Here is a 27,438-nt window from a genome sequence, read left to right on the forward strand (position 1 = left end):
ACACATTAACAACAACATTGTGAGATGAACAACCTTGATGGAAATAGCTACTCTCAGCAATTCAAAGAGCTAGGACATCCATATTAGAATGGCTAGATGAATGTTATCCCCATCCAGAGGAAGAAAAGGAAAACAAAACACACACACACACGTAAAAAAAATCCTTCAGAATCTGATGAGCACTTTATAAAAATTATCTTTTATGTATCTCTTTCTCTTAAATACAATTGCTATACAAAATGACTAATCTGCAAATATATTTATAAAAATATGCATGTACAATACTAAGTTGACTGTTAGCTGTGGAGGGGAGGGGGATAGGTAGGGAGGGAGGAAAGAAATTTTGTAACTTAAAAATATACGTGGATGAAAACCCAACAAATAAATAAATAAATCAAGGAAACTCGTCAAATGGCAAAAGATAGCAAAACTAATTTAAAAGTAAAATCGATTAACTATCAATGAAAACATAAAAACTACCTGAATAAAATGAGTTTCTAAAAATCATAAATGAACAATAGGAACTATTGACACCAATATCCATTAAACAAAGTCAAAAGACTGGAAGAATAGAAGAAAATGTGAAGTGACTCTTATGAAAAAAATTACTGAGCTAAAAAAAATCCAAGGAATATCATTTATGAATTATTGGTCCACCTGAAAGCTATAATGAATAATCAAACATGGACAATATTACAAAACAAATCATCATTGAAAACTAGAACAAGAAAATAAAATAAACCTTAAAAGAAATCCTCAATCTCTTCTAGAAAAAGATCCCAAAATAAAAACTCCAATCAATGTTGTAAACAAATTTCAGAATTCTCAGCAAAGGAGAAAATACTGCAAGCAGTCAAAAAAAAGTAATTTCAATACTAGGAAGTCATAAGCAGGATTGTACACAAGACTTGTCAGCTTCCGCATTAAAAGATTATAAGGGCCTGGAATATGATATTCCAGATTCCAAAGGAGTTTGGATTTCAACCAAGAATCAATAACCCTGCAAAATTCAGCAATTCTTTCATGAGTAAATATGGGTTTTCAATGAAAAAGAAGTCTTTCAAACTTACCTGATCAAAAAGAACAGAACTGAACAGAAAATTCAATCTTCAAATGCAAAGCTAGAGATGAGTAAAAATATAAACTGAAAGCAAAAAAAGAGGGAAGACAGTACTTGTAACTCTTGACAATTGCATTTCTCTCGGGACAATTAAAGTAGCATACTTAAAAACTGTGGGTTCAAATTGATTATGATGCAAGAGTGTGTGGGTTATTAATTGACTGTCATATGCTAATATTTTTAGCTTTAGAGAAATGAATTTCTATTGCTACAGTTAGGGACTGCACTAGGAAAGTGGGTGTTGGTATAAATTATTATGGCTTTGGGGAACTGGAATGGTGTATTTGAAGGAAACGTATGAACAGAAAATGTGGGTATAAAGTGATTTGGATGTAATGATGCCTATAACTCTTGAGAATTGTATTTCTATCAGAAAATTGAAAGGAATATACATAGACAGTGGTAATACAAGATAGTATTAAAACAATTAAGAGATGAAAAAAGGATTATGCTGGGATATGAAGGCAGAGGCATTAGAGGACAAATATACCACTAAAAGTTAGTAGAGGGAAAGAAGAGAGGGTGTGAACACAGAATAAATCTTTCAGTAGATTTGAATCAAAGACAGAATGACATACATTTTTAATTGGGTTTAGAAATTTGGACTAGGGAAGCAAGAAGGGAGAAAAGTAAATATAGGAAAAGGAAAGCCTGATAAAAAGGATGGAAGATTGAGGGAGGTGGTGGTCAGAAGCAAAGCGAGGAGAAGCAGGCAGAGAAAAGTACAGTTGCGGGGAGAAGGAATTGAGGGTAGTACAGATTTCATAATCATAACTGTGAATGTGAATGGCATGCACTATAGCATAAAATGGGAGTGGATAGCAGAGTAGATTTTAAAACAAAGAATCCTAAAATGTGTTATTTACAAGAACCACATTTAACTCTTTCAGGGCTGAAAAAAATTTCCCTTTTATCCCAGCTCACTATTTTGAGAAAAATTGGAACCAAAATATGAAATTCAAAAGAAATCAATTATAGTTGCAATTTATGTTAGTTTCTTTCCAACTACTCTATAAGTGAACTTAAAACAACCAAATAACAAATAAAACTTGCAGAAAACATGTATTTTTCAGTATAACATATTCCCACACTGAAAACTCAAAACAGAAAAATATACACAATTAAATGTTAAATCCTGGAGCAGAATATATGGTACTTCAGTTGAATTAAAACAAAAAGTAGGAGTTTCAGTCTTGATCTCAGGCAATGTGAAAGCACATATAAATCTAATTGAAAGGTATAAGTAATAAAACTGCATCATACCAATATTAACCATAGACAATGAAGTAATAGTAGTATTAAATACACAACACCAAGGGAAACAGCATTCAAATGCTTAGCCAAGAATCTTAAATGTATTAGAGAAAGACATAGATAATGAAATTACACTAGTGGACCTCAACCTCCCTCTCTTACAATTGGATTAATCAAATAAATAAGAAGAATAGTAAGGAGGTAAAATGAACTTTAGAGAACATAAATATGATAGGTTTCTGGAGAAAATTGAATGAGGAAAGAAAGGAGCATATTTTTCTTCTGGTGGTACCTGACACCTACAAAATTTTTGATCATGTATTAGGTCATAAAACCTTACAAAAATTCAGAAAGGAAGAAATTATTAAATGTATCTTTTTCAGAAAATTATGCAATAAATTTTATGTAATAAAAGATCATAGAAAAATTGACTAAAATAAATTGGAAATTAAATAATCTAATTTTAAAGAATGAGTTGATCAAACAACAAATCATAGAAATAATATTTCATCTAATATTTCATCTAATACAATAATAGTAAAGAGAAATCATACCAAAACATTTGGGAGGCAGTCAAAGATTTATCTTTAAATATTTATATGAAAATAATAAAGAAGAAATCAATGAATTGGCATAAAACTAAAAAAATAGTTAGGAGGGAAAAAGCAAAGTAAAATCTCCAATTAATTGCTAAATTTGATATTTTGAAAACCAAAGTAGAGATCAATAAACCTGAAAGAAAACTATTAAGTAGATGAAATTGTTATGTTTTGAAAATCACAATAAAGTAGATAAATCTTTGGTTATTGTCTTTGTTTTTAAAAAAGGAAAAAGAAACCCAACATTACCAGTAGCAAAAAGTTGGAATTCACTAGCAATGAAGGGAAAATTGAAGTAATAATTTAGATATTTTTCCCATCTGAATGCAAATATATTTGACAATCTATGTGAAATGGATGAAATTTCCAAAAAATAAAAAACCCAGAATAACACATGAGAAAATAAAATAATTAAATAACCCCATTTAAAAAAAATTGAAAAACCATCAAAGAAATCCCTAAGAATAAATTTCAAGGGTCAGATTGATTTAAAAGTGAATTCTAACAAATATTAAAAATTAATTCCAATTCTATAGAAAATATTAGAAAAAACAAAGGAGGAGTTCTGTCAAATTCCTTTTATGACAACAATCTAGAGCTGATGCTTATAGTAGGAAGAGCAAAAACTATGAAATGATAGTTCAAATTCCCTAATGAATATTGATTTTAAAATTAAACATTATCTGAGAAGACGAAGACTTCTCTAGAACAAAACACTGTGTTTCCCTTAGAGTTATAGCATGAATATGGGGGCAATCAGTATTATACAATCAGCATGACTGACTATATATATATATATATATATATATATATATATATATATATATATATAATGGAAATCATATAATTATTTCATCCTTTTCACTTATATTGTGAGATTCATTGGCATGCAGTTGGACAAAATAACTCCAAATTTTTTCATTAATTTTCTCATCATTGTTGGTGAATTTACTAGTTTCTTTTTTTGTTACTGGTAATTTGCAGATTTCTTTGCTTGCTTCCCTTTTCAAAGATCAAATTAACCAAAGTTTACCTTCCTTATTGGTTTTTTATAATTCAACTCTTAGTTATATTTATTATTTCAATAGCTTTCCAATTTTCAATTTCATTAATTTTCAGAAATTCTAATTTGGTATTAAATTCAAGATTTTTAATTTGTTCTTTTTCTAGCTTTTTTCATTGATTACCCAGTTCATTGATCTCCTCTTCCTCTATTGTATTACTTTAAATATTCAGAGACAAAAAATTTCCTGTAATCACTATTTTGGCTTCATATCATATTATCCCTTTTAATTAGATGCATTTTTTATTTTACTTTGCATGAAATCAGAATTACTGTCCCAGTAGTTTTTTTTTTAATTCAGTTGAAACACAATGTGCTCTGCTCCAGTATTTTACCTTTGCTCTGTGAATATCTCCCTACTTCAAATGTGTCTCTTGTGTTCAACATATAGAATTTTGGTTTTTATTGCACTCTGTTCCCTGCTTTCATTTTTTTAGGACAGCTTATCACATTCTTATTGACAATTATGATTTTTATTTCCCTCCATCTTTTCTTCCTTTTTCTTCCTATACTCCTCACTAGTGATTTGTTTTCCGCTTCCTCCTTCAATCTGCTCTACCTTCTATTAGCCTCCCCTCAATTTTCTTTCCCTTTTCCTCTTCCGTTTTTACCCTCCTTTCTTCTCTCCCTTATATCATTCCTTCCTTCCCTTTTTTATCCCTTCTCTTCCTAATTCCCACAGAGTAAGATACATTTCCAAATCCAACTGAGTATATATAAATACACACACATATATGTAAATATGTTCATTTCATCTTTTAGTCATATCTGATGCACATGATATACAAGCAGTTTTCTTCCCCCTCCATTTTTGCATCTATTTTAATAATTTCTTTGCAATTCTTCATTTGATATAATTTATTCTATTCTGCCTTGCTCAATCCCCTTTTCCCACAATAATCGATTTTAACATCTTACCTTTTTTTTTCATTTCACCCTATCTAAATCACCCTAATCCAAAAGCTTCTTAGTATGCATCTTCAATTTTAATACAGTTCTCAAGAATTGCAAGTATCATCCTCCCAAGTAGGGAGGAAACAATTTTAATATTTTTGAATAAGATTCTTTTTCTTTCCCTCTATATAATGTTTTCTGTAACTCTTGAGCTTCATATTTGAAGATTGGATTTTTTTTCAGGTCTGGTCTTTTCATCTGGAAAATTTGAAAATCTTCTATATTGTTGAATGATTATATTTCCTCTTCGAAGAGGATGTCTAATTTTTCAGGCTAGTTGATTTTTGGTTGGAGTCCAAACTCCTTTGGTCTGCAAAATCCTTCCAGAAGCCCTTCCAGATCTTTCAGTCCTTTAATACTGATGATTGCCAACTCCTTCATAATTTTGATCTAGCACCTTGGTATATGAATTGGGTTATTTTGACTACCTATAGTATTTTCTCCTTGACCTGATAATGCTGTAACTTGGAATTCTCATTCTGGGGTCTTTTTCAGGATATGGTAAGGTAGTTCACTGAATATTCTATCCTCTGGTTCTAGGATATCAAAGCCATATTCCTTCATTATTTCTTGAAAATTGTTGTCCAGGCTCTTTATTTGAATGTGACTTTCAAGAAGTCCAACAATTCTTAATTTATCTCCCCTGAATCAATGTTCTTTTTTTCTTTTATTTTGGTGCTTTTTAAATAAATTTATTTATTTATTTTCACACTACTGCAATACACTTGCTATTAAAGTAACCATAATAACCCCTTGCCCAAAAACGACATAGGAAGTTCAAGAAAAATAAAATGAGAAAAAAAGAAAAAATGTACTTCAGTCTATATTCAGATACCATCAGCTCTGCCTTACGAATGGATTACATTCTTTATCATAAGTCCATCAGTGACATTGTTTCAATATTTTCCCCACAGTTTCTATTGCTAATTGTATTTCCCTTCATTCTATTCTTCACCACTCCCCTTTATTTTATTCTCTCTCTCATTTCACCTTGTCCTTGCTCAAAAGTGTGCTGTATCTGATTATCTTATCCCATGATCTTCCTTTCTTCTATTACCTATAGCCCTCTCCATTCACCCTGTGCCCTTGCTCCCATCCATTTTCTCTCTTTTTTTCCCTCTGGGTTAAGATAGTTTTATATACACTATTTAGCATGTATATTATTTCTCCTCTGAGCCATGTCTGATGAGAATGAAGGTTTATTCATTTCCCTTCAACTTTCCCCCTTTCACACCATTGCAAAAGTTTTTTTCCTTGACTCTTTTGTGTGAAATATCTTAAGCCATTCTTCCTCTCCTTCCCCTTTCTCCCAGTTCATTCCTTCTCATAAATTGACTTCATCTTTAAATTATATTACATCATATTCAGCTCCCACCTGTTCCTCTTCTTAATGTTAATTCTCACTAATAAATGAAAAGGTTCAAATGAGTTATCAGTGTCTTCTTCCCATTCAAGTATATCAACATCTTTAAATCTCTCAACATTTTCCCTGCCTGTTCACCCTCTCTATGTTGCACTTAGATGTGAAGATCAAATTTTTGGTTCAACTCTGGTCATTTCAACAGGAAATTTTGAGAATCCCTATTTTATTGAATGCCCATCTTTTACCCTAAAAGAGGAAGTTCAGTTTTGCTGGGAAGGTGATTCTTTGTTGTAATCCAGGCTTTGCCTTATGGAACATCATATTCCAAGCTCTACAAATTCTTATGCAGATGTTACTAAATCCTATGTAATCCAGACTGTAGCTTTACAATATTTGAATTGTTTCTTTCTGGCTGCTTATAATATTTTCTGCTTGTTTGAAGAATTCTAGAATTTAGCCATAATATTCCTGGGAGGTTTTTTTTTTGGTGGGCTACTGATTTGTGAATTCCCTCAATTTCTATTTTATCCTTTCTTTCTAGTATATCAGTGCAGTTTTCCGGGTGAACTTTTTGAAAATGAAGTTAAGGTATTTTTCTGGTTATGATTTTCAGGATATTCCACATTTTCTTCTAATTTTTCATTCTTTTGGGTTTTTTTTTTATTGTTTCTTGATTTCTCACAGTCATTAACTACCCTTAGTTCCATTCTATATTTAAAGGAGCTATTTCCTTCAGATAACTTTTTATCTCCTTTTACATCTGGACAATTATGCTTTTTAAGGAAGATATTCTTCTTCTCATTGAGCTTTTGGGCTGCTTTTTCCATTTTACCTAAATTGGTTTTTAACTTGATATTTTCTTTGGTATTTTTTTGTATCTCAATCACCAAGCTGTTGCAAGGGTTTTCATTACTTTCCTGTTTCACTCCCATTGCTCTTCCCACTTTTTCTTCTACCTCCTTTATTTTATTTTCAAAATCTTTTTTATTTCTTCCATAGCCTGAGACCAATTCCTATTTTTCTTTCAAGCTTTGAGTGCAGAAACTATGATTTTTGTCATCTTCTGAATGTGTATTTTGATCATCCATGGGTCAAAAGTATTTTTCTATGATAAGATTCTTTTTTTCTCTGTTATTTACTCATATTCCTAGTCTGTGACCTGATTTTAACACATCTCCCAGGTTTTTGGAAAACGTCCCTATGGACCTTAATTTATTCAAGGTCCTATGAGAGGCTCTAACTGCTCTGCTGGTCTGTGTTCTGATCCATGGATAATCACAAGCACTCCATTCTGCCCTGTAGCTGTGGAAAGGGTCCCTGTTCAACTATGGCAGTATGAGGATTCAACCTGTGACTTAGATCTGAGCTTTGAAAAAGCAGCAGCATCCTGTCCCAAAGATCTAGGAGAGCCTTAAACAGGCTCCTCTGTTCCTGTTAAAATTCATTGACTGAGCTTTCCGGAGGAACCTTCTGGCTGGCTCCCTGCTGGGTGATTCCACAGGATGACTGCACAGGTCTGCTTCTTGTTCACTGGCCAGGGCCTACATTGCCCTGGGCTCTGCACTCACTCTGAGTGAGGTAGATTATTCCCACTGACTTACCAATTTGTCCTTGGAGATCCCTGAGCTGAGAAATCTGGAAAGTCCACTACCACGGATTCAAGCTCCCCCAGTGATCCACAATCTTGTGACCTATTCCTGGAAGGTTGAAGCTGGGTTATTCTAGCCCAGTGAGCTGCAACTCTTTCCAACTCTGATCCAACTCTATGTATCTTCAAAGGACTTGTCTTGGGTCAGAAAAATATTTCGTGCAGTCTTTCTGTGAGTTCCACCACTCTGGAATTTGGTTAGAGTCATAATTTCAAGGCATTTGGAGTGAACTGGAGGAAGGTTTCTAGGAATTCCTCCCTCCAGGTCACCATCTTGGCTCCCTAGCCTTGATCTATTTTCTAGGTCAATTGTTTTTTTCTGTTTTAAATTTTATTCTGTTTTTTTTTTAATTTATTTTAAAATTTTATTTGACTGAGTCTAGCTGATCCATGCAGTCATGATTTTCTATTTGACCAGTTTTAGTCATTAAGGAATTCCTTTTCAGTTCACATTTAAATCCTTTAATTCATTTGTCAATTGTATTTTTCTTTGTAATTGATATTTTATTTTATTTTTCCTATTACATTTTATGAAAGTTTTCAGCATTTATTCAAATGCATATTTATTTTGCACAATGTTTTCCCACCCTCTTTTTCTATATCTTCCTTCTATATCTATATCTGTGCCAAACACATATAACATAACATATATATATATATATATATAATGTATATATATACATACATGTGTATTTAAAATGTTTACATTTTAAAATGTTTACATTTTAGTCATTTTCTTTATGAGGAATTAGGAATAAGGGAAAAGAAAGAAAACCATAGAATGGAAAGAAACAACACCAGAGAAATTTTTAAAAGGTAAACATAGTATTCATTCAGATTCTGTAGTTTGTATGTTTTTTGTTTAGTTTAGTTTTTTTTTCCTTCATTTGAAAGTTAATGGTATTTCCAAAATAGGTTTCCCAGGGTAGTCCTAGCTTTCTGAATTTCTGAGAAGAGCTATGTCCATCAAACCTGAACAACTCCCAATGTTGTAAATGTTTTCAATCTGCTCATAAACGACTGTTTCTTTTGTATCTATCCTTGTCCACTGATCCCTTACTCTTAACCAGTACCAGAAATCTTTGATGACTGATTCATTACAGTATAGTTTTAGATCTTGTAAAGTTTGGCTTTCTTTGCAATTTTTTTCCACCAGTTCCCTTGTTATTCTTTACTTTTTGTAACTCTAGATGAATTTGGTTACAATTTTTTCAAACTAAGTAAAGTAGTTATTTGGTAATTTGATTGGTATGGCACTAAATATGTATATTAATTTGGGTACAATTACTATTTGTATTATGTTACTTCAACATAGTTATGAGCTATTGACATTTTCCAATTGTTTAGATATTACTTTATTTTCATGAAATTATTTTTTTGTAATCGTATTCATACAGTTTTTGTGATTGTATTGGGAGGTAAATTCCCAATTATTTTACATTGTATATACAAATTTCAAATGAAATTTCTCATTCTGTCTCTTTCCCGTGTGTCTTGTTGTTCATATATAATAATGTTGGTGAGTTATGTAAGTTTATTTCATAGTTTGGCTGAGGTGGATTAATGCTAAGAAAAATTTTTAGTTGATTTTCTAGGGTTCTCTAAGTATATCATTATATCATCTGCAAAGCATGAAACCTTTGCTTTCTCATTGTCAGTTCTAATTCCTTCAATTTCTTTTTCTTCTCCTATTGGTAAAGTTAACAATTTTAATATTATAATGAATAGCAAGGTGATAATGTGCATCCTAGTTTCACCTCTTGATTTTTTTGGAAATCCTCCTAGTTTGTTCCCTTCAAATAAAATATTTGTTGATGTTTTAGTTGATGCTGCTTACTATTTAAAGAAAAATTCATTTATTCCTATATTCTCTCTGGTGTTTTTAATAGGAATGGATGTTATGTTTTTTCAAAGTCTTTTTCGGCAGCTTTTGAGATAACATAATTTCTATTAGTTTTGTTATTGATATGTTCAATTATCTTAATCCTGTTTTCGTAATTTTGAACCATCCCCGCTTACCTGGAACAAATCCCATCTGATAATTGTGTATTATCCTAGTAGTCACTTACTGTAGTCTTTTTTTTAATTTTATATAACAATTTTGCTTCAATGTTGATCAGGTAGATTGTCCTATAATTTTGTCTGTTTTGACTCTTTTTATTTACGTATATGAAAAAGATAGGTATCATAAAAAGAATTTGGCAGATCTCCTTCTTCTCCCATTTTTAACTAGTTTTATAAAGATTTGAAATTTATTGTTACTTAAATGTTTCGTAGAATTCACTTGTAAATCCATCTGGACCTGGAGACTTCTACTTAAGGAATTTATTAATGATTTCTTCAATTTCTTTTAATGAAATATGGTCATTTAAGTATTTTATTAAATTCTTTCATTTTGGATAGTTTATATTTTTAAAAATATTCATCTGTTTCACTCAGGTTACCAAATTTACTGATATTCAGTTTGGCAAAATACCTCTGAATTATGTTTTTTCCTACTCATTGGTAGCGTACTCACCATTTTCATTTTTAATAGTGGTAAATTGGTATTCTTTTTTTTTAAATCAGATTAGGCAAGAGTTTATTTTATTGATTTATTTAATAAAACCAAATGCTATTTTTATTTATTACATCAGTGTTTTACCTTTTTTCAATTTCATTAATATCTCCTTTAATTTTCAAAATTTCTAGCTTTTTTTTTTAATTTGAATCTTTAATTTATACATATTCTAGTTTTTTTTAGTTACATAATCAATTCATTGTCCTTTTCTTTCTCTATTTTATTTATACAAGCATTTGGAGATATAAAATTTCCCCGTAAAACCTGCACTGACTGCATCCAATTGTTTTTGGTTTCATATCTTATTGTTATCATGTTCAGTTTTTTTTAGGCTTTTGCAAGGCAAACGGGGTTAAGTGGCTTGCTCAAGGCCACACAGCTAGGTAATTATTAAGTGTCTGAGACCAGATTTGAACCCGGGTACTCCTGACTCCAAGGCCAGTGCTTTATCTACTACACCACCTAGCTGCCCCTGTTATCATGTTCTTCAATGAAATGATTGTTCCTATGATTTATTGCTTGATTCATTTATTCTTTGTTGGTTTTGTCTTTTTTTTTTCAAAGCAAATGGGGTTAAGTGGCTTGCCCAAGTACTCCTGACTCCAGCGCCGATGCTTTATCCACTGCGCCACCTAGCTGCCCCTAGTTTATCTTTCAATGGTTCTTTATTACTTGTTACTCTTCTTATTGCATCAGTATCTGAAAGTATGCATTTATTATTTATGCCTTTGTTGCATTTGATTGTAAGTTTTTTTAGGCCCTAGTACATTTACAAATTGATAAATGTGTCTTGTCCTGCAGAGGAAAAGATGTATTATTTTCTATCTGGATTCAATTATCTCCAGAGGGCTATCATATTTATTTTCTAAGACTTGTTCATCATCTTAACTTTCTTCTTGTTTATATTGTGATTAAATTTATCTGAATGAAGGAGGTTGAGACTACCCACTATAAGAATTTTGCTGACCATATCTTTTTGTTATTCATTCACCTTCTCCTCTAAGATTTGGATGCTATACTACTAGGTACTTATATGTTTAATAGTGATATGGTTTCATTGCCTATGGTGCTTTTTAAGGTGTAGTTTGCTTTGTTATCCCTAGTTTTGTTTTTGCCTTGTCTTATATCATAATTGCTACCCATTTTTTTCATGTCCAGTACTTCTAAGTATTCTCTCTCCCTTCATCTTTATAGTACTCCAACTATAGGCCTACAATCCTCCCAAAATAAAATATCAGGTATACTCTCTCCCATTGTCCCTTCAGTAGCACAACCAAGGAAGTAAAACCATAGTTAATGAAAGTATGTATTAATATAAGATCACTTCACCACCTCTATTCCTTCTAAATACTCTCCCACCCTCCACCCATATTGTGCTAAGAACTTCTAGGTATCTAGTAAAGGAAAGTCACTTTTGATTTAATTATGTAAAGAACCTCTAATCACTTTAAGTACTGGGTCACTCTTTTTTTAAGAAATTCAAAAGTGATTGTAAGGAATGGGAAATATTGACATTGGACCACAGGCATTGCATGTCCTCATCAGAGAAAGTGCTGAGCTCTATTAGTAAGGCAGAATTAAAGTAGCTCAAAGGAAAGTGAGATTTATAAGTTTAGAGCAAAAATCCCAGGTGTTCATCTGGAGTATTTATGCCTGACCTGTGGTAGAGCACTATGACTTCCCAATGGTATTTCAAACATAATGACGACATTTTGGCCTTCAATAAATAAGGACAAGAACCTACTATACCAATATCCTATAAATGCAATATCTTCAATTATAGTTAAAAGGATTGAATAAAGGGTAGAAGAAAGGGTTGAATAAAGAGTTAAAAGATTATCTTCCTTTGTAGGGTTGTATACAATTTAGTGTTCTAGACAAATGTTTTCCCCCTTTCCTTTTACATTTTAATGCATCTCTTGAGTCTTGTGTTTGAAGATAGAATTCTCTGTTCAGTTCTGGTGTTTTTGTCAGGAAATTTTGTAAGTACACTATTTCAATGAACATTCATCTTTCCCAGATAGAATATGCTCAATTTTGCAGGGAAGTTAATTCTTGGTTGTAATACAAGGTCCTTTGCCCTCTGAAATATCATATTCTAGACACTCTGATCTTTTAATGTTGAATCTGATGAGTCCTATGCAATTCTAATTTGCTTTCATTTTATTTATATCACTCTACATGGTTATTTGTAGTATTTATCCTTTTTGAAATTTCTGGAATTTGACTATGATAGTCTGTATTTTTTTCAAAGATCTCTTTCTGGAAGTGTTCTTCGTATTTTTTTCAAGGACCATTTTGTCTCCTTGATCAAGTGTATTCAGACAGTTTTCCTTGATTATTTGTTGAAAGATATTTTTCAGGTTCTTTTTTATCTAGATTTTTTGGTACTCCAATAATTCATAAATTATATATTTTACATTTCTTTCCAGGTAGTTTTTCTTAAAAACTACTTTATATTTTCTTCAATTTTTTGGCCCTTTAATTTTGGTGGATAGAATCTTGGTGTCTTACTGAATCACTAGTTTCTATTTGTACAATTCCAATTACTAATTATTATTTTCTGCATTTAGATTTTGTTTTTCCGTTACAAGTTGGTTGATTTTTCTTTTTGATGAATTGCACTCCTTTTTTCAGTTGATCAGTTTTATTTTTTGAAGACAAATTCTTTTTCCAGATAGTTTCTTTTAAAGAAATTAATTTCTTTTGTCATTTTTTCATAATTTTCCTACAAAGTTCTCGTTTCTTTTTTCTTCTTGCTCTCTTCTTTGCTTTTTTATTTATTTTGTAAATTCTTTTATGAGAATTTGTATTTGAGTCCAATTCATAGACTCCACTGAGACTTTCCATGTAGATGATTTGTCACTGTTTTCATCTACTGAGATGGCATGTTAATCATCTCTCTATCTGGATAGTAACTTTGTATGGATAGCTCTCATAGTATTTTTTGCTCATTTTGATTTTTGAGCTCTGCTCTGGGAGTCGAAGGAATATAGTCCAAAGGTTTTTGTTTAGGACCTGGAGTATGATCCCTGGCTTATTACTGTTACCTATGCAGCCTAGGCATTGCTGATCCTGAGGTTTGTTTACTCCTTTAAATCTAAGGTCTGCCTGTGTAGTGGTTTGTTCTCATTCCAGTCTTGTCTTTTTGCCCCAGTGTTCCCAGGATTCAGACTTTGCCTGAGGATTGTCCCCTTAGTTTCTGGACTCTGTGCTGCTAGCTAGCGTCAGAATATAGGTTGCAGTGACTTTTCTGATCTCCAGCCCAGCTGGAATTTGCTTTCCTTTTCCCCTCAAAGAGACAGACTTTCACTGAAGTTCCTACATGATGTCAACAGCTGAAAACTTGATTTTTTTTGTTTTTGCTATTTTTGTTTAGATCTGTAGCTTTAATGTCTGTGTAGAGTCTTCAATTAACATTGTATTGTCCAAAGTTCTGGCAGCAAGCTAGCAATCATGTCACCCTATTGGTTCTTTCCCAGAGGTACATTAATTGTATTTTAAAGCAGCTGTTTTTCTTCAGTCAATTTTTGATCTACCTTTTTTAAGTTTTGAATTTCTCAGGCATTTTTAATCACTTTTTCTCCTCGATTTTTAAAATCCTTTTTGAGCTCTTTGAGGTTACACATGTATTATTTTTTCTGTCTTCTTCTTTTGAGATGATGTTGTGATATTCCTTATTGCCAAAATAGCTCTCTATGGTTAGGACTCTTATCTGTCTTTTCTTACTCATTTTGAGCTCTGTTCTTAGTTGACAAAGTGTGGGAGATGCCTGCTCATTAACTTTTCATGGCATTCAACGATAGTGACATTTTGTGTCTGTCTTAGTCAAGTCAGATGCACTAAGGTTCTAGAGTCTAGCAATTAGTTGTTGTCACTGGAGTTACAGAACTCACAGGTTACCTTCTGTGCCATTGAACTGCTGAACCAGGATACCCAGAGGCCTTGATTGCCATTTTTTGCTGTGGTTGCGAGACTTCAGGAGGCCTCCTCCACACATCAGCCAGTTCTGATAACCGCTTCCTGTGCTGCCCTCTGCTCCTCTTGCTCAGATCTGCTTCCTGTACTGGAATAGACCTTCCTTAAGTCCTTCTAAAGTATCTCAAGCTGGATAATGCTCCAATTTCTCTTTATGTAGGTTCTGATATTCTAGAATCTGTTTAGGAGGCATGATTAATGTTGATTTTTGACAGAAGTTAGAGAGAGCTTAGGAAGTTTGTGACTTTTCTCTAATACCATCTTTGAGCTACCCTAGTAGCTTTGTTTGAAGTGGGCAAAACTTGGAAATTGAGGGGATCCCCCCCAAATTAGGTAATGGCTGAATAAATTGTGGTTTGTTGATTTGTTGAAGAACTATTATTCAGTAAGAAATCATGAAAAGCTAGATTGAAGAAAAGCCTAAAAATATTTAGTGCTATCTAAACTTACTTCTAAATTTTTTATTGAAATAATAGACAATATGCTTTGATTTGCCATTTTAGTGAGAGCTCTGTGGTAGTTAGACTTCATTTACTGCATGCAGCTGCATTCAGCCTATGGATTGCATTTTGGACAGCCCTGACTTACATGAATGGATACTGAGTGAGGTGAGAAGAATTAGTAGAACTTCGCAAAAATTTAACAGTAACATTATGTGATGATCAACTATGATGGACTTAACTCCTCTCAACAGTTTCGTGATCAAGAATAATTCTAAAAGACTTATAATGGAAAATGCTATCCAAATCCAGAGAAAATCAGATACAGTCTGATGCAGACCAAAGTATACTATTCACTTTTAAAAACTCTATTTAATTTTTTTTTTTACTTTCTCATTTTCCCCCTTAATTCTAATTCTTCTTTCACAGCATGGCTAATATGGAAATATGTTAAACATGAGTGTAAATATACAACCTCTGCATACATTTACAATCAATTTAACATATTTCCATATTAATTGCTATTCTGATGAGGGGGGAAACGGAAGGTGGTAGAGCCATGTGGAAAGCGAACGTTTGCGAAAAGATGAATGCTAACAATCTAATTTTGTATGTAATTGGAAAAAATAAAATAAAATCACATTAACAAAAGATTATATGAAAGTACTATGCTAGTACCACCTAGCTGCCTCCTCTATAGCCTGTTCTAAAAAAGATATAATTTGATATAATTTATGCACATGCTATCTTGTAAAACATTTCTATATTAGTATCATTTGTGGAAGAAAAAGCAGATTTAAAGGAAAAAATAATTTGAGAAAGCATAAAGTAATTGAAAAACATATTTCTATCTGCATTCAGATTTGACCAGTTTTTAATATGAAAATGGATGACAGCATTTTTCTTTGTGAGTCCTTTGTACTTGTCTTGAATCATTGTGTTTCTGAGAAGAGCTGGGTCATTCACTGTTGATCATCATTCGATGTTTGATACTGTGCATATTTTTTCTGGTTCTGCTCATTTAACTTTGTATTAGTTTGTACAAGTTTTTCCAGGTTCTTCAGAAATCTGACTGCTCATCATTTCCTATTGGACATAGGGGTTCTATTATATTCACAATACTACAACTTGCTAAATCATTTGCCAATTGGTGAGGCTCCTTTGAATGTCCAATATTTGAAACCATATAAAGGGTTGCCTTACATAGTTTTACTGGTTATTAATCTCTTGCAGTGAGAGACTTTTTTCTTTCTTTTAAATTTTATCTCTACTTCCATGTTGGAAGGGGTACTCTCTTAGGCTTCTTGTGTCAGTAGCTACAGATACTGATTTCTTACCTAGTTTTGTGTTGATGTGCTCCTGAGGCCCACCAGAAACCCTTGTGTGTGTTGTTGTTCTGAGGCTATGTGGTGAGGAATGAGTGTCACTTCTGGAGGTTATAGAAGACTGTTAGTCTTCCTGTACACTGGGTTCCTGGTGGTGGTATCTGGTGTGTGTTTTGAGTCCTATGGGATAATTCTGCATTTCCATGAGGTAAAAAGAGGAATTTTTCCTTAAACAAAATAAACTTTCCCTAAAGATGTACAAAAATATTTAGAGCACTCTTTGATGTGGCAAATAATTTTTGAAGGTCATCATAATTTGGAGACTGAATGAAAAAGTTATTGTATATAAATGTTACCAAATTATTATACTGCAAAAGTAATTAAAGAGATTGTTTCAAAGGAACTTGGAGAGATGTATATGAAGTGATTCAAAGTGAAGAGAACAAGAGAACAGTTTATACAATGAATGAATTATGGCATAATATTTGAAAACAATTCCAGAAGACTCCTCATAAAATGTGATATCCACCTCTTTAGAGAGATCAATGACTCATAGTGCAGAAGGAGACAGACATGTGTGTATCTGTATACTGTGCATGCCATTTTTTTTCTTTTGGACTTGGATAATATGGGAATTTGTTTTACTTAACTATATATGTTTATATAAGTGGCTTTTGTATTTCATTCTTAAGGTGGTTGGTTAAGGAAATTTACACCTTTTTTTAAAAACATCATTTTTTTAAAAGTCAAATATGCAGTGGATTTTATATTTGATCCCATAAGTAACAGTGAGTCATTGGGGTTTATCAAATGAAGATTAATTGGAGTTCATTAAATGAAGGTGGTGGTGGAAGTAGTGATATGGGAAAATAGAAGATTCTATGGAGTAGAGAGAGAGACCAGAGACAGAGAGAGATCATACAAGCATTTTATTGCAATATTTCAGGTATGTGCTGATAAGAGCCTAAACCATCTTTGCGCCGGACACCGTGCTGGTCACCAGCACCATGAAGATCTGGACATCGGAGCACGTCTTTGACCACCCATGGGAAACAGTTACAACAGCTGCTATGCAGAAATATCCAAATCCTATGAATCCAAGTGTCATTGGAGTTGATGTGTTAGATAGACATATAGATCCCACTGGGAAATTGCATAGCCATAGACTTCTCAGCATGGAATGGGGCATGCCTTCTATTGTAAAGTCATTTATCGTGGCAGCAAGAAGCAAAACATGTGCAAGAACATTCTGTAGTTGATCCTGTAGAGAAAACAATGGAACTTAAATCTGCTAATATTTCATTTACTAATATGGTTTCAGTAGATGAGAGACTTATATATATAAACCACATCCTCAAGAACCAAGAAAGACCATTTTGACTCAAGAAGCCATAAACACTGTGAAAGGAGTGAGCCTTAGTAGTTATCTAGAAGGATTGATGGAAAGTACAATATCATCTAATGCTAACAAAGGCCGTGAAGCAATGGAGTGGGTAATTAACAAATTAAATGCTGAGATTGAAGAGTTGGCTGCTTCAGCAAGAGGAAGCATGAGGACACCTATGGCCGCAGCAGCATTTGTAGAGTAATGATAATGGCTATTTATATGGAACTTTAATAGGTCCACCAAGGTCTCTCCAGGCTGGTAATATATTTATTTGTATTTGGTATTTAAGAGACAGATCTGTTATATTAGGTAGGTATTCAATTAACTTGGAGAAAGGCTGTAACTTTTCATGGGAAAGTGGGGAAGGTACAGGGCTTCCCAACTTATGGGATCAACTGGAATTAACATTACCTGAAAATAACATGCAATATCAAGTTTCAACTATTTGAAGATTTAAGGATATTTCAAATGGATACCTACACCAGCATGTTGAATCTCCATATGATTGAATTTTATAGTATTTAATTCATGAGACTCTACCTACTTTTGGACCAACTCTAAACTGAAGCAGAATTAACCTTTTCTAGCATGATTGCTCAAGCAGTTTTCATGTTGTAATAACTGATTCTGGAAATAAGGAAAGTATATTACTTGGATTCCAAATGCAAGCCATTAATTTGTACAAAAGTAATGAGCTTTGAAAAACTATGGCATTCTGAATTGGTACTTAAATGATATTTTTGTAGTGAACACTATCATTAAAGTGATATAACTCCCAATGTGAACCTGATTGCATTATATTATAGAGTACTGTATTGATTTGCCAAAATTTTGTGATAAAATTCAGACACGGTCTATCTTGATTTTGCGTTTGCAGAAATGTTTTTCATTTAAGATAAGGGATTGTGAGCATGCGATGTTCACTTTGAAACTTGAAGAGGAACCAAAATAAAAAAAGAAAGTTATTACCTGAATTTAAGAACATCATAAAATTAAACCAACAACTATTTGCATCTTTTAAGCATTTTGCATAATGCTTAGTTAACTTATACAAAAATTTCCATGTGACTGAATCATGTGTCAATAATTACTGTAGCATGATACGTCAAATTATTTAACTGTAATATAGTTAATTGCATCTTTTTTTATTCTAGTAATTGACCACAAACAAGTCTTTTTTTTTTACAACGTATATATCCCTGAATCATTTGATGTAATCTCCAGTCTGATTTGAAATATAAATTCTAGGTCCTTAGCTCTCTTTATAATCCTTGTGCCACTTGCCAAAAGAAGGAACTTAGCCACAGCTAACCACTAAGAAAATTGCACTGAAGTTTTTATTTGTGGCTTTCCTTAATTTTGGTACCAGAGGGCCAACTGAAATAGTTAAAAATTATTCCAGAAAATGTTCTATTTTGTTTAATATTTCAAAGCCGATAATTGTTAACTGCTTAACAGCATTTTATTATAATTCTTTTAATTATTTCTATAATACTGAAGTTGCATATGGAGTATTTTAAAAGGCAGTCAGATTTTGACTTTAACTGTGCTTAACATAAGTTGTAACTTCTGTAAAGGTTTCCTACATTGTAAAGGTTTCCTATAGAAAAAAAAAAAACCTAGTGTGTTTGTACATAAGTCACACAAATATGTTTACCAAACTATTTTAAAAAATGAGTATTTTTTTCTATTTAAAATGTTGTTTAGCTTGAGACTTTGTTGGTACATTTGTAAAAACAATTCTCAGATCCATTACAGTTTGTGATTATTTTTTTTTTTGTAACGGGAGATTGTTTTTACAACTGAAATGATATTTCAGCTAAACAAAATATAGTAAATGTTAGTACTTGATAAAAGTTGGCTGTGTATATTTTCTGTAAGTTGTACTTGTTCAGAAAAAGGTGTAATATTCTAAAGATAAAATATTTCTAAACAAAAAAAAGACCCTAAACCAATCACAGAGTGTCAAAGGAAAGAATGATGTATTGATGGGAAAAAATATAAAGGGAGCAGCCAAGTGGCACAGTGGATATAACAGCACTCCTGGAGTCAGGAGGACCTGAGTTCAAATCCTTTCTGAGATACTTAATAATTACCTGTGTGACCTTGAGCAACTTACTTAATCCCATTTCCTTGCAAAAAAAAAAAAAAACTAACAAAAACAAAAAAAAAGAAGGAACATAAAGATATAATTTTAAAAACTCTTAACAAATGATTCCTGATAATCAATGATAAGGCAAGTCATAGATATTTTGATAAAGAACTATTAGAATCAGTTTGCAAAATAAGGCATATTTCTTGGAAATGGACAATGTGGGGATTTATTTATTTTGTTTGACTATGCATGCTTATTTTAAAGAAGTTGTGGGGGTTTTTTTCTTTTTGTCCAATGAGAGGTGTAGGAAAGAAAGTAAACTGATTTTCAATTGAAACAAAGTGGAAAAAAGAAGTTTATTTGCACTGATTGGTGGAATTATAATACATTATAAACAATTTCAAATGTTGCATTATTTGGTCTAACATGTCTGTCCATCTAATATTATTTTTGAAGAACATAACACTTAAGAACTAATAGATTAAAAATGTTTGCTACATTCTGTATCTATTTTCCACATGTGAGCCAATTTTTGTTTATCAATATTACATTGTGGAGTTTTTCTCAAACTCTACTCAAAGAAATTTAATCATATTCTCCATATCTTTTCAAGTAACTTGCCAATATTAAAAAATCAATGAGAAATATTCACCATTAAAAAAGTTCATGAGGAGTACCTCTTTCTTCGTTATCTTTTGAAGTTTTACTAATATACCTTTCTTTTGTGCTAGCTTTTATTTTCCTTAGAATCTTATAGAAATCTTGTGCTCATTGATAACTTTTTAAAGAAGTAAAAATGCTATAAAATGGAACAAAGGTATTTTGTTCTCTTTAAGTTCTTTCACCCTTCCTTTTTTGGCAGTTTTATACTGTACCTCATGATTAATTTCTAATATAACTAGCAAACTCTTGTCTTCTTTGCTATGTTATTACTTGAAATCAATAAGGTAGGGATACGGAAACAAGACACCATTAGGTTCTAAGCAAAGTTTTTAAAGTGTAACTTTTTTAGTCTCAAATAATTAAGAGCTAAATAGTTGCATGATATGCCAGTATTCACTATGAATGTGAAAATCAGAATTTAAGGAAATTATATCATACTATGTCCAAAATTCTAAATTCTATGCCAACTCAGAAAAATCACTTCACAACTGAGAAACATAATTGTAAAGAATATTGGGGACATATTGAGTAAATGGAATATATTGTATCATTATTTAATCCAATCAACAAATATTAATGAACTAATTTCATGGTGAATCTGTCGTGACTAGCTGACAAGCATAAGTGGCATCTATATATTGTTTTAATGTTTAAAAGACATTTTATAATATTTGTTTCATTTCAGCCTCTACTCTTCATGTTCAGTTGCTCAGTATTTTTGTGCTTACTACTTTCTAACTAAAGTCTTAGATAAACAGCAACATGTCTGAATTCCACAGGCCTACTCCAGCATCCTAAACTAAACTTAGACTCTCAAATATTCAATTAATTTTCTGTTTATTTACTTGTTTATTATGTACAAGAAATGTGATTGGCATTTTGGGAAATACAAAAAAGTGCAAAATACAATTCCTACTTTTGGAGAATTTGATATCTAGTGACAGAACATAAACTCATATAAAATTATTTGAGAAAATTACTAAGCTGTATATTATTCACATTAGTACAGTTGTTAACAGAGATACATAACTTTGAAACTCCTACTTCTGGAAAGGAGTGACTTATTACATCTATTTTTGAATCATTCTCGATTTTTGAACCCCTACTATGTTTATTTTCATTGCAATCATTTTAACAAAATTTTTTAATCACTGCAAACTTCTCCCCAAATTATATACAAAGGCAGGTGTCAACACTATGTTAATTTTAATTTATTTTATGTGACTGTTATTTTACATTTTTATTTACTAGATAAAGTTTTCTTGGTTCTATTTGATTCCATTGGCATCAATTTTTATTTTTTTTTCTGTTTGCCTTTATTTGTTTGAGTCAGCTAGGTAACCCAGTGGACACTGCATTGAGCTTAGAATCAGGAAGACTTTAGTTCATATCTGAACATAGAAACATTTTTTCATATAATTTTTATTTTTTCTCAATTATATGTAAAGAAACAATTTTAACTCTCTTTAAAAATTTTGAATTTTTGATTCTCTGTCTCCCTGCCATATATAGCTCACCACTCTTTCAGAAGACTCATGCTTAATATGTGTATGATCCTGAGCAAGATACTTAACCATTGCTTGCATCAGTTTCCTTTCTTTTTTGTTTTGTTTTTTAAATTTATTTATTTATTTTCATACTTATGCACATGTATATTTCTAAATTACAAAATTTCCTTCTACCCTCCCTTCCCACACCCCACCCCTCAGCAGTGAGCAGGCAGGTTAGCATCTTCCATATGTATTTGGAAAAAACATGTTTACATATTAGTCATTTTTGGTATGAGGAATTTGGATTAAGGAAAAAGAACATAGATTTTTATAAAGTGTTCATCAAATTCTGAAGGGTTAGCTTTCCTTTTTTTATTTTGTTTTGTTTTTCTTCCTCTGGGTGCGGATAACATTGTTGCATCAGTTTACTTAATTGTAAACTGGATAGTGCTAATAGCACCTAGCCCACAGGGTTTTTATTTTAAGAGAATTAAATGAGATAATATTTGTGAGATGTTTAGCACAGTATCTGGCACATGGTAGGTACTATATAAATCGTTATTCCTTTACCTTCTCTCCTTTATCAAAAAGCCATTTTTTAGAGTACAGTAATATTCTATTCCTTAGAAGTGACACAAGTTGCTCAGCCATTCTTTAATGAGTCTCCACTATGTCTCTCTCTGCAAACCAATTCAATTTTTTGTTCCTTGCATATATCTTGTGAACTCTGCTGCAAATATAGGCAGTATTTTATTCTATACATTTTGTGACTGTTGATTATCCCACCAGAGATTTGAATAAATAAAAGTGAAATATTCTAGCATGTATACTTCCATTCCATGTCAGCATTTTATGTTTTATTAGATTCAGATCTTCATATATATATATATATATATATATATATATATATATATATATTTGATCACAAGTAATTCTTTTTTTCTCAGTCATGTTAAAAGTGATATCATTTGTTTTACACATCAAGAGTCAAGAATTGATATATTGAATGGACCCTCAAGTTTGAAACATCTTGCATTTGTATGTGGTTGCTTTCCCTTTATATTTTCTTTTTTATACTTTACTGCTCTCCTGCAGTTTAGAAATACCAGCTAATCTATTTTGACTAGTAAAATAAGAATAGGGTAGATAATTCTAATTAACATATTGAGTTGAATATATGTATGTGATAAATTTAATGTTTCCTGAATTTTTTTTCTCTCGAAGGTAATATTAAGTTAACATTGTAATGTGTTAAATTTCTATTAATTAGATTTCCTCATGTAGCACATTGGAAAGGTGCTTAATATTCCAACTTAATCTAAAATAATTAGATTTCTTTTCCTGATTTTCCTCTCTTCTGGAGTCTGCCAGAAATTATTTGTTGCTGTTGTTGTTCAAAGATAATAAAAAGAAATAAAATGCACAACATTGAAGTAGGTTTAATGAAATTATTATTCATATAGTAAATATATTCAGCACAGGTCTGTGAGGCCATGTTGTATTGAAAAAAATTCAGGAAGATTTTTTTATTGGCACTTAAGAATAAGACTCATATTTATACTGTGCCTTTCATTAAGCTCAGCTTTCTTGCATAGTTTGCTTATATTTTTCAAGGATCATAATGATATTGTGGTATTGTATGATCTGAGTACACATCTAAAGACATATTAATATTATGAAGGCTATTTCATTTCTAAAAAACTCTCTGAATAAATATAGTCAACTAACTTATTTTTAATATAGTAAAGTTTACTATAAATTATACAGTATAGTCCGTGAATGGCTACTGTTGGCAACTTCAACCTAGAGACTTAAAATTTACATGGTCAGTTATAAGTGAACCCACCTGCTGGATTGATTGTAAAATTCTTTTGCTAGATTGGACAAAATAGCCATGTGGAGTTGACATTTGGCATGAAAATTTTTAAGACAAATATATATATATATATGTATATATATATATATATATATATATATATATATACTTAGTAAATAATATTTTTTTTGGTTTTCTTTGCAAGGCAAATGGGGTTAAGTGGCTTGCCCAGGGCCACACAGCTAGGTAATTATTAAGTGTCTGAGGTCAGATTTGAACACAGGTACTCCTGACTCCAGGGCCGGTGCTCCATCCACTGCGCCATATAGCCGCCCCATTAATATATAATATTAAGAATATATACTTAAGAATATATATAGGAATATATTATATATATATATATATATATATATATATACTTCTTATACTTAAGAAAAAAAATATATATATATATACTTCTTTTTACTAAGCATAGTTTTATCAGCCTGCATTTATGCTAAGGACTAGAGCAAAGAAATAAACAGACATAAATTTGTTTGAATTTTTTCTTTCTCATTCTCTTTAACATCAAAATGCTTTTGAACTAGGAAAGGGAAATAATCATGTTTCTTTGGTTGTCTTTTTCTATGAAAAAAGAATTACATTAATTTGTTACTTCTCCCACTTCAATGCTCACTCAATGATAGAAATCTTATCATAGGCTCATAGAAAAAGTTTTGAGTCATATCTTCTTACCTGCCAGTGTTACAGATAATTTAATCAATCAAACCTTGTTTTTAAGAATAAGAACAATATTTTCCTTGGCAGAGAGAAGCAAGAGAAATAACTTATCACAGACTTATATACCACCTGGACTATAAGAAGATGGACAGGTGAGGACTAACCACGTTTCTAGCAGCATCATAAATTTAATGAACTTTAACATCATTTATGTAATTTCCACAACTGAACACTAGCTCCTAGTTAACAAAAATAATATATTAAATAAAAAGAAACCATCATAACTTCAACCCAGACAAGTTTTTGGCTGCTCCTACTCTATTCCTTCTCAGCTATTTTATTTTTAACAATTGTCCAAAGAAACTCTCCCTCTTTCCATTTACAGAGAACTACTTCCAGGGTCTCTTCCTTTTGAAGTCTTTGTAAAGAAGTTTGAAGTCACTAAAGTGATTTCATTGTTCACCTCCTTACATCCATTTGAAGATGTCTTCAAAAGTATATTGAGGTTAGCACATCTTTCATATTAATTATACTAATCACATGTTTTTGGTACTTGCCCTTTATAGCAAAATAGATAGTTATAACTCTGCCCTTATAATATGCTTTTAGAGGTAGAATGGGTTCATTTAAATACATTATGGAAAAGATATTTTACAGAATAAATAGTATCAAAATTTTTTTGCTTTGAAAAGGAAATTAACTTTATGGTAAAGGGGGGAATTCATAATTATTCTTTACATTCCAATAATTTTAAAACATAATTGAAAAATGGAAAGTCATCTTTAAACAAATGATTAAAAAAAATCTGACCACCTTCAAAATGGCCATGCAGAATGCTTGGGAAACTGCAAAGACCATAAAATCACAACCACCTCTACTATGTAGGGCAGCTAGATTGATTGATTTCGTTTTGAATGGGAGCATACATACAAGAGAAACGTGAAGAAGTGGCCTACAATCAGGACACATCTACCAATTAGATATTAACAGTTTTGGCACTATATGATGGCTACATGTGGAAGGTTATGATCAAGAAGCTTACATGAGTAATAGTACTTTATTGAGAGCTAGGGAAGCCTGAAAGTCTCAGACACTATGAAGTAAAGCTCAGTCAGGAGAAGCAGCATTTCTCTCTAATACTTTATGATAAGTGGGGAGAGGGATTCCAATTATTAACTGGGTATTTATTAGGGATAGGTTGAGAAAACAGATTCCACCTTTCCCTGAATTCCTCAGCACTGGTTCATGAAAGAATATATTACTTTTAAAGAGATCAACTTAGCCTATCTCTACCTTTATTAGATATTTTGTGTTAGGAAAATATGCTGTCTGTGGTACTCTGTGAGAACAATATATTCCTTCACAAATGTAACAGATAAAATTTTCTTTTCTTTATAATAAATTCCACTCATTCTTAATTACTTTCCTAGCTAAAATGGCCATTGTCTAGGTCTATTTGCAAAGATTCAAATTAATATCCAAATCTGAATTATCTTCAGAACTTAAGAAGACTTTTTGAATTTCATGAAGTAATACAAGGCATGATAGGGAATTTATCATTGTGATTCATCATAGAATGAACTAAAATTTAAGAATATATACTAATGAGAACAATAGGTGTTAGAAGTATAAACTGAATTGCAGAACAATATAATTTTAGGACAATGAGAGACTTTAAAAAAGTATAAGTAAATAATGCAGCTAAGACTCGGACAATAAATATAACTTCAAAATTATAAACCTATTAAGAAAATGGAATTAGAACCAAATTCTCTTGGGTTCTTTCAAGAAGAACATCCTTCTAAGAAATATTAATAATTCATTAGTTTCATTGATGATGGGGCCGATTTTCAAAATGTTTTGTAATTAGGGAGCCAGATTCTCGTAGATATATGTTTATATTTTAGAGTGGTCATATTGAGATGATGTGTAGTTCCCAGATGTTGTTTTTTTTCCCCTAATGTATGAGAGCATACATTACTTTATGTGACTCAGTAATCTTGCCCTATTCATGTAAACTATCCTGAATGCATTCATATTTTTAAAACATTAAGAAATTTTCCTTTTAATACCTAGCAAAACCTAACTCCCAAATTTCCTTTTATTCTAAGTGGAAAGCATAATGCATTTGTACATGGATTGCAATTCTGTATAGGGACTTGGGGAATGGAGTTAGCAGAAATATATAGATAAAATTAGATACTTTAGGGATATGTTTACCTTTATTAAGATACAATTTTATGGAATTAATGCTACTGAGATTATGCTGACAATGTTAATGCAGTATGATACACTCATAATTAATTTATATCTGCTGATATATTATATATTATGAATACAAGTCATATTATTTGTTGTTATAATTGTTATATTTAGAACAGGCGTCAACAAAAAAGATCATTTCCTAGTGAAATTTAATTTATCTAAATCATTCATCACAAGGAGACAAAAGGGGCAAAGAAACTGTCTTAGCCAATAAACATTTCCTTGGCAAGTAGAACAAGTGGGTTAGGAAACAAAAGAGCACATTTATGCTTTGAACTCATTGACAAATCTTATCCAGGCAAGTATTAAAAGATTTTGAACAGGGGGACTTCATAAAACTATGAAAAGTATCAGGAAAATAAGCTTTACAGAAAATTACTTGAGAAAACCTAATTAATAATAGATCATATTGAGGGTACTTAAGGATAAAAACAAATGTGGAGCTATAAAATGAAATAATTTATTTTAAAATTTCTATAACAGAATTTTCATCAATGAAATTGGAATTAAGAAATTTGAAAACCAAAATTATGTTCTTCAAATGTATGTTTAATAGGAAACAACACTGTAGAAAACTTGAGTCATTGGATTAAACTGAATATAGGAAGATCATGAAGGGGGTGACACAGAATCCATGCATTTGAAGGATTCTTTCTCATATCTAAAAGGGAAAAAAGGCAAAATTCCTTTGACATTAT

The 27,438-nt window shown here is 31.6% G+C and overlaps 1 pseudogene; it reads left to right on the forward strand.

Moving 5' to 3' along the window:
- Nucleotides 1-17,311: 17,311 nt before the first annotated feature.
- On the forward strand, nt 17,312-18,104 carry LOC141501214 (PRELI domain containing protein 3B pseudogene; annotated as a pseudogene).
- Nucleotides 18,105-27,438: the final 9,334 nt, after the last annotated feature.

The sequence above is a fragment of the Macrotis lagotis genome, chromosome X (assembly GCF_037893015.1).
Source record: "Macrotis lagotis isolate mMagLag1 chromosome X, bilby.v1.9.chrom.fasta, whole genome shotgun sequence".
In the NCBI taxonomy this organism is placed as follows: domain Eukaryota; kingdom Metazoa; phylum Chordata; class Mammalia; order Peramelemorphia; family Peramelidae; genus Macrotis; species Macrotis lagotis.